The sequence below is a fragment of the Emydura macquarii genome, unplaced genomic scaffold (assembly GCF_026122565.2).
Source record: "Emydura macquarii macquarii isolate MOO-44397 ecotype Brisbane River unplaced genomic scaffold, CSIRO-AGI_Emac_v2 contig_2531, whole genome shotgun sequence".
NCBI classification, from domain to species: domain Eukaryota; kingdom Metazoa; phylum Chordata; order Testudines; family Chelidae; genus Emydura; species Emydura macquarii.
This window is the reverse complement of record NW_027132668.1, coordinates 3974732-3990967: the sequence shown is the minus strand read 5'-3', so window position 1 is coordinate 3990967 and position 16236 is coordinate 3974732. Positions and strand designations below refer to the sequence as shown.

At 38.5% G+C, this 16236-nt stretch overlaps 1 protein-coding gene across 5 annotated transcripts in view; it reads right to left on the bottom strand.

The window, feature by feature from the left end:
- The window catches only part of NCK2 (NCK adaptor protein 2), a 134888-nt gene that overhangs the window by 116545 nt on the left and 2107 nt on the right, over positions 1-16236 (bottom strand). The window contains exon 2 of one of the 5 annotated variants that reach the window (XM_067563605.1): positions 14406-14514. The exons of the other annotated variants lie outside the window; for them this stretch is intronic. The gene's annotated coding sequence lies outside the window, so the exon portion shown is untranslated. The remainder of the gene's footprint in view (positions 1-14405; positions 14515-16236) is intronic. 5 annotated transcript variants of the gene reach the window in all.

The following is a 16236-nucleotide window of genomic DNA, read 5'->3' as shown; positions in this document are numbered from 1 at the left end:
CGCTAGAGAAAATAGGTTCCACCACAACTCCCTCATCAGGAGATGAGAAAGTGGATGCCAACAGTACCGAGAGCTGGTCTAGTTCCTGCTCCTCCTCTTGTGGCTGGTCATGAGAGGGATCCTGAATCAGGATTGGTACTGATGCTAGGGTGCTTTCAGTACTGATTCTCTTGATATCCAGTAGACAGAGCCAGCTGAGCTGGCTATGGGGATGCTCTCAAATGAGGGGGGAAGCCCCATGGGCTCCAGAAGGGCCACTGGTATGGTCTTGGCCCCCAACTAATTATGTGTAGCCCTAAGGACCCTTCTATAAGCCCCTTGCGGGAACTAAGGCTGAAATCATGGAGGGTAGGTGACATATTCCTGATGGTGGGACTGAAACACACAGGATCCCACTTCAGGGTCTGATGAAGAAACAGCATTTTCTTGTGACTATGACAGTGCCATATTCGCCTGTATCAGAGAAAAAGGTTCAGACTCTGAAGAAAGGGGAGCCAGGGAGATCATCTGTGGCTTTCCCCTAAATGCTAGTGCTTTAACAAGTACCCTGATGGCTGAATCCAATGGACCTGCCCAGTGCAGAGGTGAAGGTGCTGACAGTGGTACCTTGGGCATCTGTGCTGGGCAAGTCTCGAACTGCCGGTGATGGCAGCACTGAAAGGTTTAGCAACTTTCTCACAGACTCAAACACCCCAGGAGTAGATGGTACTGGTAAAACACTCTGTGGAACCATGGCGCAAGGAGATGCTGACAAAGGTGCTTTAGGAGCCAATCTCGACAGGCCTGTACTGGGCTGAGGAGTCAACGAACTCCCCTATTTACAGGGGTGCTCTGGGGAGTGCTTTCCCCTTAAATGCATACTCAGATCTTTAGAAGAACTTAACCTCTGTGTCTTTTGACGATTCTGACACCAGGTCCCATTTCTGATGCCTCTTCCTTGGTATGGGCAACGCCAAGCTACCTCTTGGTACCGGCAACTGCTCTTGGGTGACAGCAAGGTGCTCGGTATGTGGACCAAGGCAGATGACTCAAATGAAAGACACACCTGCCCTCACAAATGGCACACTTCTTGCTCACATGAGCCTCCCCGAAACACTTAAGACAGCTGAGGACAGGGACACTATTAGCCATTGGCTTTCCACTAGAGAGCACGGAACACTTCCAGTGCCAAGGCCATTACCCAGATCAGGTGCCAGAACCACACAAAACAACAATTATTTTACTAGCAATTAACCAACTATACTAACTATACAGCATGTACTGTTTACAGGACTTGCCTAAAGACTCACAGAAGCAAGGACAGGGAGCTCCAATGACTGCTCCAACAATGGGTAGTAGGAAGGAAGAAAGAAGGTTCAGGGGCAGCTCTGCCCTTTATGCCTACGTGTGATGTGCAAGGCAGCAGAGGACACTCAGGCTGCCCCAACGGACATCATGAAGGGAAAAACTCTGACAACCATGCCCTGAAGCACACAAACACCTCTAGTGGCATGGACATTTGCAATCACTTGAAAAATATCAACATTTCCCATGGGATGGAAATTTCAAATTTGGCTGAGCTCTAAACAGAATCCTCTAAACAAAGACACCAACAAGTCTTTTGAAAGGGAGAAAGGAGGAGCCATCAGAGAAAGCTGATGTTCAACATCTTTCCTGCTCTTTGTAAGTGAAATTGATCCCAGTGCAGAAGGCCAGCACAAGACCTATGTCACTTAAGTGATGCATAGGTCTGACATTGGCCCTCTAAACAAGGTAAATTTCATGCAATGACAACTTTTATCCTTGTGTTTATTGATGTCTCCCTCCCATACACACAAATGCCATTTTTATCCATATGTATTCACCAAGCACAGTTATTTCTGCGTAGTGGTCTAATTCAGGCTCCTGTCCTGTACTATTCCACACAGGCAAATCTGCACCAATGTGGAGTTTCACTGTTTTTAATGAGGTTCAATTCAGATACAAGGCTCCACCCAGAGTACAGATTGCAGGATCAAGACCATAAAACGTAACTGCTAAAGAACAAATGCCCTTGTTCTATTTGGCCTGTAAAGCACCATGCACACCCACAGCTTAAATCAAAAAAGCAAGCAATCAGCTGAGGATCTATCACGGGGGCACTATCTCACATAGAAAAATGAGAAACTAAAACCAGGGTAAAAAATATACCTTCTTCCCAACCTTCTGTTCCACTCACAGTTATTTTAATGAAATGGCTCTTTCCAGATGAAGATTCCATGTAGAACAGTCGCTTCCAATGACCCTTCGATGCACATTTTAACAGGGTACTCTATAGCAGCACCCAGCAGGACTTACTCAATTGACTGTCAGCCACAACATAATTTTCAGAAGTGGCTTAATGAGAGCACATGCAGTAGAAAGGCAATTTATAATGGCAACCTAATATTGGTCACCACGGTAAGGCAGAAGGGAAAACACTTGGGGGGGGATGAGAAAATGAAAGAGGAAACCAATCTTCAAAAAAGGTTGGCCTAACAGTTTAACAGGCTGTGCAGTTTAATTAGCAAAGGAGAAAGGAGAAAGTGTGAGAGCAACGGGATCAGAGAATAAAAGTTAGTTGTGGAAGCACAGAGAACTTTCCACAGGAATGTTATAGAACATGGCATTCATTTGAGATTTCTTTAAAATCAGAATATTTTAAAACCACTTACAGTAAACCCTAAATGTACTACTTAATACAAAATACTGTAAAACGTTTATGATTTTTCTAATTGTGAAAATGTTACTATATGTAATGGAAAATATTTCTATAAGATTTAATAGCTGGAAATATTTGAGAAACTAGTCTCTAGCTGAGCCCAACCTAACACCCTAATTCCAGGACAGAATACATGTTAATAGAAAAAGAAAACAAGTTTTACACCTGTATAATTGTTTTTGTACCTCTGGTTCACAGAGGGGCTAAATGTATCCTCATCTCAATACTCTCAGACAGACACTTCTGAGCATTCTGACCACCTAAGTGTACTTTCTATATTCAACAGTCACCTATGGAGTCAAATCATGTTCACGTTATTCTCATTTAAATCAATGGAACTAACTACTTATATAAGATAAGTAGGTTATGGAATAAAGTTTACAATCTAATGTTTTCCTCTTTTAAGTGGTGACATAGTCCTCCATACCTTGTATGTTAGTGGAATTAGAGGTGATCCCAAAATATGTCATTCAGGATCAAGGAACTCAGGTCTTCACCAGTCTGACACTATTCTTAGTTATACCTACATAAAAAGTGCTGAAGAGGAAAAACGGTGGTGAGAAAAGACAGACCAACAACCAGAATCCAAGGACAAGTAGTAGTTTTTCAATTTTCTCTTAATAAATAAATGACATGCCTACTAAAATTCTACAGTAGATAAAAGCAAATCCTTCTAGAATCAATTACAGAATATTTATCATATTGGCACAAATCAATATTTACAATGTGCTTTTATTTATGTAGAAATGCTGTAGTTATCACTAAGATAAAACGTTAGCCAATCTCCATATTTCAAAGATTAAACTGCTAAGGAAAATGACCCTTTCTCCATTACAAGAATTCCATGTAGAAGGATGGTGAGGAGACAATAACAGAAATAGAAAGAGAGAAGAAAAAGGGATCTGCATTACCAATGGTTACAGAATTGGTGATAGAACCTCCTTCATGAAAACTTGCCTTCCCCAACCCACTAATCGTTTAAGTGATTATTTATAGCAGATCCACCTACAAAAGCACCCTGACAAATTTTCTTTGAAGGCAAGAAAGAAATCATATTCAACATATTCTTTTAAGGCCAAATTTTCTTATTATTCCATTTTTGGCAGTTTAATTTTGGCAAAAGCTGCATCTACAGCTGAATAGTGAAAGCCCAAGAATCAAAAAAGTGCTGAAGGTGTCTGTAACTAGAGATAGTTGTTGAACAAAACTATTCTACAAGTGGCTTAAAAATGCAAATAAACTAAACTAAACAACTTTCCACTTTGATTTCTGAAAGGCCAAACTAATGATCATCGGATATGTTGGGATTTAGAGGAAGGGAATTGAGACCAGGTGCAAGACTGCCTGCCATGAGTCTTCATCTCTCTGCAAGATCAGGAAATAAACTCTTCCTATGATGAAGGCACAGACAGAGGAAAAAAAGAGATTCAAGCATTTTTAATTTATTTAACTGGGTTTGCAATGACTGTAAGTTTAGGTTTAGTTCATAATTTTTCTGGGCTGTTAAAATAAAATTTTATTTGCCAAAACAACTCTCAGGGTGCATCTATATGAGAGAAATTGTGCCTTAAGACACACGTCTGCTATGGTTCCCAGTGTCAGTTCTCTCCTCTTTCTTTTTTAAACTTTTTAAGTGTGGACTAGACAAATTTTTTCTATGACAATGTCAGAGAACAGTGTTATACAACCATATTGCCCCAGTCCATGCCAGCAATTAAAAAAAATCCTGTTAGAGCATGGATGCCCTAAACTAATTTCAGGACAAACTCTTTAAAAAGGTGCTCTATCAGAAAAAGTATTTTTAAATTAATTTTAAAAAATGCATAGTTGACAGTGTCCCTTTAGTTCATATAATGAATGTAGAACTTCAAAGATACGAACACCTCAGGAATGGAGGTTGTTCGTAACTCTGAACAAAACATTATGGTACAGTACGGTGAAGTCAGTGTCTCCCAGCTGAGGCTGAGAGAGATCTCTGCAAAGGTAGCACCTGGCAGCACTGCCTGGTTTGCAAGCAGCTCCCTGCCTTATTCCTGTTTCTTGTCTTAGGGCTGAACTGGGGGGTGAGGGGCTGCCCTGCACTCTTGGTGCTACAAGCCCCAGCCCCCTCGCCAGACCTCGCCATGCTCTGTGCACTGCTGCTGTGCTCCAGAGGCAGCATGTGGCAGGAGGTTGGCACCAGCCCACTGCCAGCACCTCTCCCTCTCCTGGCCCTTGCACTCCCAGAGGTGCTTACTGGACCCAGAATGCTGAGGGCAAAGCTTGGGCCACATCAATGCACAAGCTGTGGCCCTTTAAAACTCCTTCAGAGCACAACATGCAGGCAGCAGCTCAGACTCCAACTTCCACTCCAGGCCAGGATTTGGATGCAACAGCAGCAGCTCCCATCCTAGTGCTGGCAGCCTGTGGGGAGGGGGGGAGGAAGACAAGGAATGGTGGTGGTGAAAACAGCATCCCCCACCCAGCGGGGTGGGAGTGAAACAGCACCTGCAGCTTACAGGAAACGCAGCAGCCTGGGGTCTGCATTATGCTTGGGCTGGCAGGAGGGGTTCACAGCAGTGCCTGTGAACCTCAGTGTCTTCACCTCCTACCTGTAAGTCGCTGCACCTCACATGGCAAGTAGAGTTGAGGACAGGAAACCCAAATGTGCTGACCTTTAAGATGCAATACAGTCACAGTATAGTATTTGCTTCCCCACCCGCTGTTGCCTGATTGCTTACTTCTGGTTCCACATGGTGTTTGGTTGACCTGTCAGTTCATAACTCTGGTGTTCATATCTTTGAGGTTCTACTGTATATTCAGATTATGCAATCTCAGTTCTACTGAGGGAAAAAAAATGTAAAGATTCAGAAGTAAATAGGACATGGTCCCTGGGGAGGGAAAGGAGGAAGAAAACATAGTATCTCTCTTCTTAGTGGTTCTCAACTTCTTCCATACTGTTACCCCATTTTATAAAACCGAAAAGTTTCAAGAGCCTTTTCTCATATAGTCGTAAAGAAAGAGAAGATGGTAATGATGCCCCTGGATTCTATGAAACCTCAGGCTGAAAAGCAATCTTACCTGAAAGTAATAATAAAAAACAGGGTCTACGAAACTGGCTTAACATTGCCATCAATTCTTTTGCGATCCTCTCTGTAATATAATTCAAACAATTGTAACACAAACCTGAGTGCCTTACATTTAAATCATTATCTATGACTGATGGAACAGTTCGGATTATATACTAGCAGAATAAATGGAAACTGGCTCAAACGATGTATTCCTCCCATATCCAGATCGAATGTGCAAAGACAGAACGTGTAAAGGTACTAAAGTGCAAAAATAAGATTCTGCAACAAAGAAAGGGAACCCACATACCTAGGTGTGTTTCCATAAGCTACTTTCTTATGTGGGAAAGTATGCTAAACTGAGGCTCTGCTGTAGTCATACCTTTACAGAACTAAATCATTTCAAGTAAAGGTGTACCAGATTTCCATTCTTACTTAACAAAAACAGTGCAGCCTATTGAATTCTAGGCTGCTTCTAAAGCTATGTAAGTATATTAATATCCGAATGCAATTCTGCAAAAGTGGTCTCTAATATTAAAGGCAAAATTATATAATACATATAAAAATGAGACAATATCCATTTTAGTTAGTCCTTTCTAGCCATGACATTATAAACTACAACTATTTTTCATTATTTGCTTTACACTGTGCTACAATAGACTTGTTTGGTTTTTTCCTTAAACCAAAGTCAATTTCAGGAGAATCCAAATTCCCAAGTATCTCAACCCTATTTCAATAGTCAAAAGAAGGAAATCAAAGAACAAAAATAAATAAATCATGACCAGACACATACTGAAAGGCAAATTAAAGGAATTTAACAATTGTTGGAGACAGGAAAGAAGTCTTTGTACCTACTAAAAATACCTAATGTGATTTCTATTTTTTTTTTAAATATATCCTATTTAGAAAATAAAAAGATTTGGGTATCATTTGGAAGGTCAGCGTTCAAGACAATAAAACTTCTTAAGCCCTGATTTTCCTAAGATTTACATCTTTATGCATTGTGAACAGTCCCATTAACTCAAGTTGGTCACTGAATGGGTCAATTTCAATGACCTATTTTAATTTCTGTTTTTCCATTTTTAAAACCCAATACCTATTTTCAAATTAATTTTCTGGTTTTTAATTTACTGCCTATTTTTGCCCTTGCCTAGTTTTCCATTTATTTTTTAATCATCCATAGTATAGAAAATATGTTCCTTTTCCTATTTTTCCCCCCAATTATCAATCCTTCCGTCTCTATTGACTTCAATAGGCACTGGATTAAGTCCTCTTTGATCCATTCATGTTCTTGCATGGACACATTCTGATACTACTTAATAAGTAAGGGTATCCTAAATCCACAAGCAGTCCCATTAAATCAAAGGTAAGGTACTATGCAATGTAAGGGTACAGAATCTGGCTGTAAATATAAGTTGACTACTTAAACTGCATTGCTACCAAAAGTTCATCATACAAATTAGCTAATGCACTTTGACAAGTTAAAGAATGCATGACCAGAGAACATCTGATGTAGGATGCAATTTAGGTCCTGATCCGGAAAAGACTTACAAATGCGCTTAACCTTACACACTATAAGTAGGCCCGTTCATTTCAATAGGACTACTCACTACGCATAAAGATAAGCATGGGCCTAAGTCTTCGCAGTGTAATAATGTGCTTAGTCAGGATGCAAATGATAAAGGAAAATTAAGAATGTTTTTGATACTGCTTTTAAATCACAGTAACACTATCTTTCAGATTCCCCAATTCTGTGAAAGTAAAAAATTAGGCAAAACAAACACTCTCAGCACTAGAACAGAAAAAGCATTAAATGTAACAAAATGGTTACAAACAATGGAATCTTCTTTTGTATGGCTTGGGTAGGTAGCAACAATTACAAATTTATATCTAGATTTGATAGCCAGCACATTACTGCAGCAGTGAGCTGGTGAATATCCTTCAAGTCCCCCCACAAAAGAACCAAGGGGGCACTCAGATTCGATGTGCTCCATTGTTTGTGACTGGTGACCACAGTCACATACACGTGTTTGCCTCATTTTGCATTTAAAGAGGTGTTGTCCACATCTCCCATGAGATGTCCTGATGCGATTCAATCTGCATCAGTCTTTCCAACATAAATCAAAACCTGGTGATTTCTCGGCAGAGTCAACGACGAGCTTTTTGTTTGGAACAGAATTACAAAACAGTAGTAATGGTAAGAAATGCACACTAGCCATGCAAACAACTTTACTCATGGCTTAATGAACAGGCTAGTGTTCTTTTAAAGCAAGACTATATAATTTCAGATCATTATGATTCCACATGCATCCCTTAATAGCCTGAGTGCTTATTAAGATGGCTCATCTTCTAATACTTGTGCTAAACACAAGCTTGATTACAACCCAATTTTAAAACCAATACAAATTACATAACCCTTACACAGATATCTGATTAAATTCCTAATATTCTCAAATTAGGTCATTCAGAACTCTCAATATTATAAAACTAAGTCTTTTGATGTAAGGAAATGTGAGGCATTCCGTGTCAAGTGGAGGGCAGATCCCTTATTATAATGTTAATTATTTAGGATAGTGGTGTTAATTTTCCTATCTACAGATGTTAAATGGAATTCAAAATTGAATGTAAACCTAAGTCCACAATACAAATATTTTGTACAATCGCAGCACTGAGAGAGTCGGAGTGACTACAAGCCCGATTGTTATCATTGCTTTGCTCTGTCATCTAAAAATTTAAAAAAGGAAAAAGGCAGCACTTTGGTAAATTTAGATTCTTAATGATTTACATTCCTTTTAATGTCAATATTTAACAATAAACCCTTAAATAAACCCTAACCCTAAACCTGTTTAAAAAAAGAGACAGGAAAAGAAACAAAATAATCATTGACTTCCACATATTTTAATATATCTGACAAATTTGTAAATTTGACAAAGTAAATTAAACAGGATCATGAAGGAATCTGTGTAAGGCTGACTAACAAAGGATATGGTATCATAAAACAGAACAAATGGGTAGAGGGTAATTGCAACAACTAGCTGCTACCAATTTCTAATTCTTTAATGTTACAGAAGGCACATAGACAACATTTCACTCATAAGAGAATGCACAAATTTTCCACAAAACCTTTATGCTGAGTTGCCATGCAATACTACTTACTGAAGCACTATGCCCTCAAGCTACACTGTCATGTATAGATTTTTTTCTAGGTTTACAAGACTTCTAGGTTTTGGTTTAAGCCAAAAGAGCTGCCCAACTGAAGCTGCAAGTTTACTGATAAATGTTAGTCAAAGCTAAATAACAAAAGATAGGGACTTTTGTACCACTGTTGGCTTTCTTTTCCCTTCCCTCTCCCCACCTCCAAGTGTCAGCTTTTTGCTCCTCCTCAATTGCAAAACTGAAGAGTGATGTTAATACACTGACTAGCTGTTGCCAATGCTTACAAAAAAAAATTTAAAAAACAAGTAAATGCTTTCTTCTGAGAAAACATGCTAAAATTTTTGCTACTTCATGCTTTTCCTAAAAGGGAGTTCTATTTTTATCGTAAGAATTTGCAATAGTTTATAAATTTATTAACTGATTAGAAGGGAGTCTTAAAAGGAAACAAAAAGTGGTTTTAACTGGCAACAGTAAATGTTCAATGTCAATTTTATTGAATTTAGGATTTTTCCAGCTAATCCGATTTTATAAGTCAATTGTTGGACAAATACTAACTTTAATTTTACAATGTGATCTTGTATTTCTGCTCTACTTAATAGATGAAAGAATTCTACACAAATTTTGCTAAATTGTGTGGCAACATTAACTTGTAGCTGTCTCTATTTCTACTCCATAGAATCCAGAATTTTTGCCATTTCATCATGCAACAGTTGTGAAATTTAATAACCCTTTTAGAATGTTTGGAAATACAGCATACGCCCAGGAAACTGAACATGTGGTTTGTCGTTATGACAGATTAACAAAGTGCAGCCCTTAAAATGTTACCTACAGACACATGCACTGCCTTTTTGCACTGAAAGGTTGAAAAATCCTTCCCTCATCTCTATACAAAATAGCACCAGCTTTTCACCTAAGCACTGAATTTCTTTAGAACCACATTCATTTAGGTTGACACTGCATGCCAACCAAGATACATACTGAAGATGAAAACTCCAAATCAAACACATTGTGATTAGTAGAAAGGAAGGGGAAGACCCTACATATATACTATCTTGGGTTGTCATCTCACCAGAACTAAAGCTAAGGAGGATCCATTCTGCTTCATACTCAGATTTTCCTCCAGGAAGTAGGGCTACTGAGTCATAGAATCATAGAAGATTAGGGTTGGAAGGGACCTCCAACCCCCTGCTCCAAGCAGCACCAACTCCAACTAAATCATCCCAGCCAGAGGGCTTTATCAAGCCACACCTTAAAAACCTCTAAGGATGGAGATTCCACCATCTCCCTAGGTAAAACCCTTCCAGTGCTTCACCACTCTCCTAGTGAAAAAGATTTTCCTAATATCCAACCTAGACCTCCCCCACTGCAACTTGGGACCATTGCTCCTTGTTCTGTCATCTACCACCACTCAGAACAACCTAGCTCCATCCTCCCTGGAACCCCCTTTCAGGTAATTAAAGGCTGCTATCAAATCCCCTATCAAATTCAGCAAGTGGCAGTCTTAATTCATTAGTGTCTCTAAGATACTTTGATAGTCTTAGATAGAAGGTGCTATAGAAATTCAAAGTAAATTATTATTAATACAGGAAGGCAGAGTATAACTTGCCAAATTTACTCCTCCAATATCCATTGGATTTAGTGGTCTTCATTTTCTGTTCTACACTTGTGTGTGTAGTGTAGCTGAGGGCTGTTAAACAGATATATTTTACAACAGAGGTGGCAAAAACTTCAGTGATGACTGAAGTAACTGTTGTATACTTTTTAAAGTACTTTGGGAACTACATGGAATAAAAGGCTTTAAAATATCTGAACAGCAAAGAAATCCCATCTTTAAAACAATACATGTAATTTGACATATTTCACATAATTTAAAAATACCTTTTCCTTCCCAAATTTAACTAAGCCGATTATGAACAGCCAGCTGCTCTTCAACATTTAATGACCTCTTTCAAAAATAATTAAAGGAAATGATAGCTGAGAAATGCAATCATTCCAAAAACAAACTCAGTCCTTTTCTATAGAGATTAGCGTTGGTAACTTTCAGCACTAAGCAACTAGCAACCTCCAGGGCTAGCAGAATCTAGCTTCTTGCCACAGCATAAGCAGCTGTAGGGTTCCTTTTACCAGCCCCCAACCCATCTTCCTATAGATGGCTCCAACTTGGACTGAATATCATATTTGTGTCAGCCTGACCCAAATTATTGTAAAAGGAGACTGCTGCCATTGCTAAAGAAAGCAGCCAACTCCTGCATAGAGCAGAAGCTGTTAGCAGCTGAGAAAATGAAAAGCACCTACCCACATACTATAAAAAAGGATGGGATATAGTGCACCTGCTGTACTGAACACAGTCCTCAATTTCAAAAAGCTTCCAAATCTGCCTATACCCTTTTCTTTATTAAAAGAAAAAAAATCAGCCACAAATAATCTGAACCTTTTAGCATCCCCAAAATATTAACCCCGGTCAGGAAAAATGCTACCACTCTCTCCTTCTTAAAAAAAATACAATAAAATAAATTTGTAAAACAGAACCTCCCTTTAGGTCTGCCAGTTCATTTTCTTTTGTTGTTGACCAGTTCAGATTAAGATATTTGGGATAAGGACAAAGTATTGTACAGTATCAGCACTTAAAATTAATTCAAGTGGAATCCTTAGAAAGGGTGGCAAAGAGGAGAAGCTGTGCTGCCTACTACAAGTGTTGCTAGGACACTAACTGTACTACTTACTGATTATGGACCATATCCTGCTCCCAACTTGCCTTTAATCAGGAGTAAAGATGTTTATTTAAAAATAGAAGGATTCACTTCAAAGGGCCCTCCCCGGTTTGAAAAGTAGACCCATATTATGTTTCCTATAGCAGTGTTTCTTAAACTGGAAGTCCCGACCCAAAAAAGGAGACTATTGCAGGGGGGTTGCGAGAGCAGCAGCTGCTGGTCAGCCGCCCAGTTCTGAAGGCAGCACTGCCACCAGCAGCAGCAGCACAGAAGTCAGAGTAGAATGATATGGTGGGGTGAGTTGTCATTATTTGGAGGGGGGATCGTCACAGCCTGAAATATTTTCAAAGGGGGTCCCAGCAAAAAAAAAAAAAAAAGTTTGAGAACTCCTGTATTATAGCAATGGTTCTTGACCATACTCCACACACTGTACACCTCAATATCTGCACTGCACTGCACAAAGTTACCTAAAATACTTCAGCAACCTTAACTCAGCCATGACACACCTGTGAAGGAATCAATTTTCTGATTTCTATGCTTTTAAATGTTCCACTACATTAATGTAATATATATTTATATCTACATTCCTTAGAATAAGTTGCAAGTTATCCTTCCTAAACCATTGCATGGTCATCTTGAGTTTTACCTACTTCACAGCATAAATGAATACTATTTGCATATCACCACATTGAAACCTATGTCAGTTTTGACACTGATCTCATCTACCAACTGGAGAGAAAATCTCAGTGCCATATAAAGCTTATTTCTGACATTTACAAAATATTCTGTGACAGCCTAGCAAATAGAGTCGACACTTTGGTAACCAACCAAGAATTTTTCATACCATTTAATATTTTTCAAATTTAACACTTTACTGAAAGTGATTGGTGCACTCTGCTTGTTTCTATGCATATGCAGAACAGTTTTAAATTAATATGGCTGATAACTTCTGATCAAGATTCTTTTTCCCACACTTGAGCTTATACACTTAATAAAGCCTATTAAATCTTAAACATACAACTTGCTACACAAGAAGTGCATTTTGTCCTGGGTTCAAAATTTAGGATCCATTCTTTTATTAACAATGGAAATAAATTCATCAGCTATGTTACACAGATCTAGTCTAGTAATTCAACTTTCTATTCCATTTCATATTTTCATGTGCTAGAAATGTATTCCTTTTGTTTGTATTAATTAAAAATAACAAATCTTACATTTATGTAGCTCTTTCAGCATGGGAAATCTCACATAACTTAAAAAAAAATCTAAATACCGTAAAGAATTGCTTCACCCACTGTTAAAATGAAATATATAATCAGTTTAAATATACATACCACCACCACAGAATAATTTAAGATAAACTGGCTAATGTATCTAATTGCAACTGCAGGGAGATTTAGGTAGATAAAATGGAATTATCTAAAATGGTAATTGGCTTGGGACACTTGATTTAACACTATACTCTGCAAAAAATTGCTATGGGTTGTTTAATGACCACAAGTCACAAGGACTTTGTTTAATATCTCTTCCAGAAGATGGTACCTCATAACAGTGTACTATGAATACCAGCATGGGAAATTGGTTTAGCTGACTAAGGCTTTTCTATACAGCAAGTTATCATGCAGCAAGCTAGGGTGTGAATCTCTGGCATATTAACTTGCCACGCACAAACATCCTGTGTGGCCACTGCTACAGTGCACTGAAAGCCCTGGACTGCAGCTTGGCTAACTCCAGTTTCAAGCCAAGTTGCACTCTAGGACTTTCATTGTGCTGCAACAGTGCTGTCCACATTGGGACACATTATTGATCAGTCATGCAGTAAATCGCCATGTAGATAAGCTCTTTGAAGAAATACTACTAACTAAACCACCAAAGCCAACTGAGTTTTCCATGGAGATCTTCCATTCAAATATTGATAGAGGTACCATTCTACTTAACTTATGAGTTTTTACAAGATCTCACCCTATGAAAGCTGCAGGCATTGTCGTATTTATTTATATCTTAAATGTGGTAAAAAGAAAATGCACTTTCTTTGAGTATATCCCTTTAATGGAAGTGAAAAAGCAGCTCTCCCCCACAGCACCTTCACCCATCCTTAGAGGCTATCCCTCCAAAATAGGGCTGAGCTACATTGCTGGAGCAGAGTGTCCAATGAGGTCTATTCAGCATCTTTCACCACTACTAAATGAATTTTGAACTCAAAACTAAAAACACTAGAGAAACTAAATTTATAGCAAACCATTGAGAAATTACTTCAAATCTTTTGACTAGTTCCACACATAAAATTCCTAAAATAGAAAAACTAATGATTACAGCCATGCCTTGAAATATTCATTTATCAGGATAAGTAGAAAGTTTTCCCTGATAAATGAGCCTAAACCATAAGATTTTGCAGAATTTAAGCTTTTATTTCGAAACCAAAAATATCTAGACCTCATGGTTATGTTAAAGACAGCCTTTCAACCCTGAGCCAAATGTAAACTAATACTGTCTTCATGAGTCTGTAGGCAGCTCAGATGGTGCTACAGCTTATAACTTGCCAAGAAGAAGCATAGTGTTCCAAGAAGCAGCAGGGTTAAAAACAAGACAACTCTGGTCAGTTTCACTATTGCTGTTCAGAACTGTTTAGCCAGAAATGAAGCTGCTGCAATCTCAAATTTGAAGCTGCTGCTGCTGAGGAAAGCTATGGACAACAGCTAAGGAACACACAAAAGTTAACAGTGGAAGAGAATGCAATAAAAATAAATTATGAGGAAGACGAAAATAGCAGACCTCTTCTTTGTGCTCTCTCTCCTCTGCAGCAGCCGGAGATGCTGGGACAAGCGTAGAGTGGTGCAGACTTTTCCTCACTCAACCACACAAACAGAGAGCTACCAGGAGGCTTTCAAAGGAAACGAAGAGGAAAAAGAAGAAAAGATGATAAATTCCCTCTGTTGCAACAGCTACTGAGGTCCTGAAGTTTCAAATTTATCAGACACCTACTGCCCAGAGGCCAATACAAGGAACCAAGCAGAAGATAGATAACTAATTACAACTTTTGTGTTTCTTTTGCAGGAGAGCAAAGGGAAGGCAATTTGGAAGATCATTATATGGCTCAAGAAACTGGAATATACCTTTCACCTCTAGGCAACTGATTCTAATACAGCTGACGTAGGCAGTGTCAAAATGTTTACCACCTTAAGGCAGTTCACTGGCCTATCTAAAATTATGTGCAAATTTTAGTCTTCATGTTAGCAGGCAAGAGTGCCTCCAATTTCCACCCCTACTCACAAATATCTTCTACACAAGCGGCTTCCTTGTTGGAAGTCTCAGCAAAGAAAACAAGGAATAGTTATGAAGACTGAAACGCCCTCTCGTTGGGACATACTGGGTGGGATAGCAAAGCTTGAAAAATGACTGCTTGGGTCAAACAGAAGATTTCAGTTTCCAATGTTGTAAAGACAATAAGTATCCTTCAGAAGCACTAAAATCACTAAATTATAAAAATCTTATTTTGTAGTTACAGTTATGTCTACAATCCAAAAATAAGATGTATTAGCAAGATAGTTCCTAAGTAGTGATGACAGGCTAAGATTGCTTAAGACCAGTTGCAGCAGACAGCAGGGTAATGACACTTTCCAGAGGAAATACTGTTTAGCTAAAAAGGTGCTCCCATCTGTATTAGACTGTTCCTCCATTCTAAGCTACTGGCCCAACTTCTGGAAAACAGAAGCCAAACATGACAGAGCTAACCTGTGTATATGGGTATATTAGGGAAAAACTACAGCGCATCACAGAAAAGAAGTCTGATTTCCTATTGTTCAATAAGCAGCTACAGCAATAGTATGGCCTTCAGAGACAACTACCATTCCAGCTCAAATAAGAAGGTAGAAAAATTGAATCCCGATAAACAAAGGGCAAAATTAAATACAAAAATTAAATGGCACTCAAATTTTTAAACAAACACAAAAAAACAGAACAATTTTAAGTGAAATTCAATATTTAATCCACAACTTGATCTCAATATAAACAGCTATTTATGGTGAAATTGATCTTCTAACAGGAGACATGAAATACCATATAAGCTACATTACAAGAGCACAGAAGATTAATCTAAATTGCAATTCTAACCTGAATTACTAACCTATTCCATGACCCATATGAATGGATCACTAGGCCCACACAGAGTCTCACAGAAGTCTATGTGCAGGTTTATTTTTGGGTTGTTTTTTTATTAACCTAAGTCAAATCTTTAATTTAGGTATTATTTTGCACCCTCCCCCCCAAGTATTTATAGACTGCTCACAGAACAAAATGATACATACTGTACAACTGTAAGTATTTTGTGTGTTTTCATTTTAGTTAATATTACTGAGCATTAGTCTAGCTCCCATAACACTAACATCAACAGCAAGTATCAGCCTATCACAATGTATTGACTTTAATGGCATTACATGTAAAACCATTTCTACAAAAAACAATACACAGTTTTAAAACTAGTATACGTAAAGTTAAAACTCAACAAATGCAAAAATTAGAATATTCCTATGTTGTAGCATCTGAAGCTTGTTTTGGCATTGTTTGTTTGTTTGAATTGTCAGGTGCTGGGTTTGACTTCCTAAAC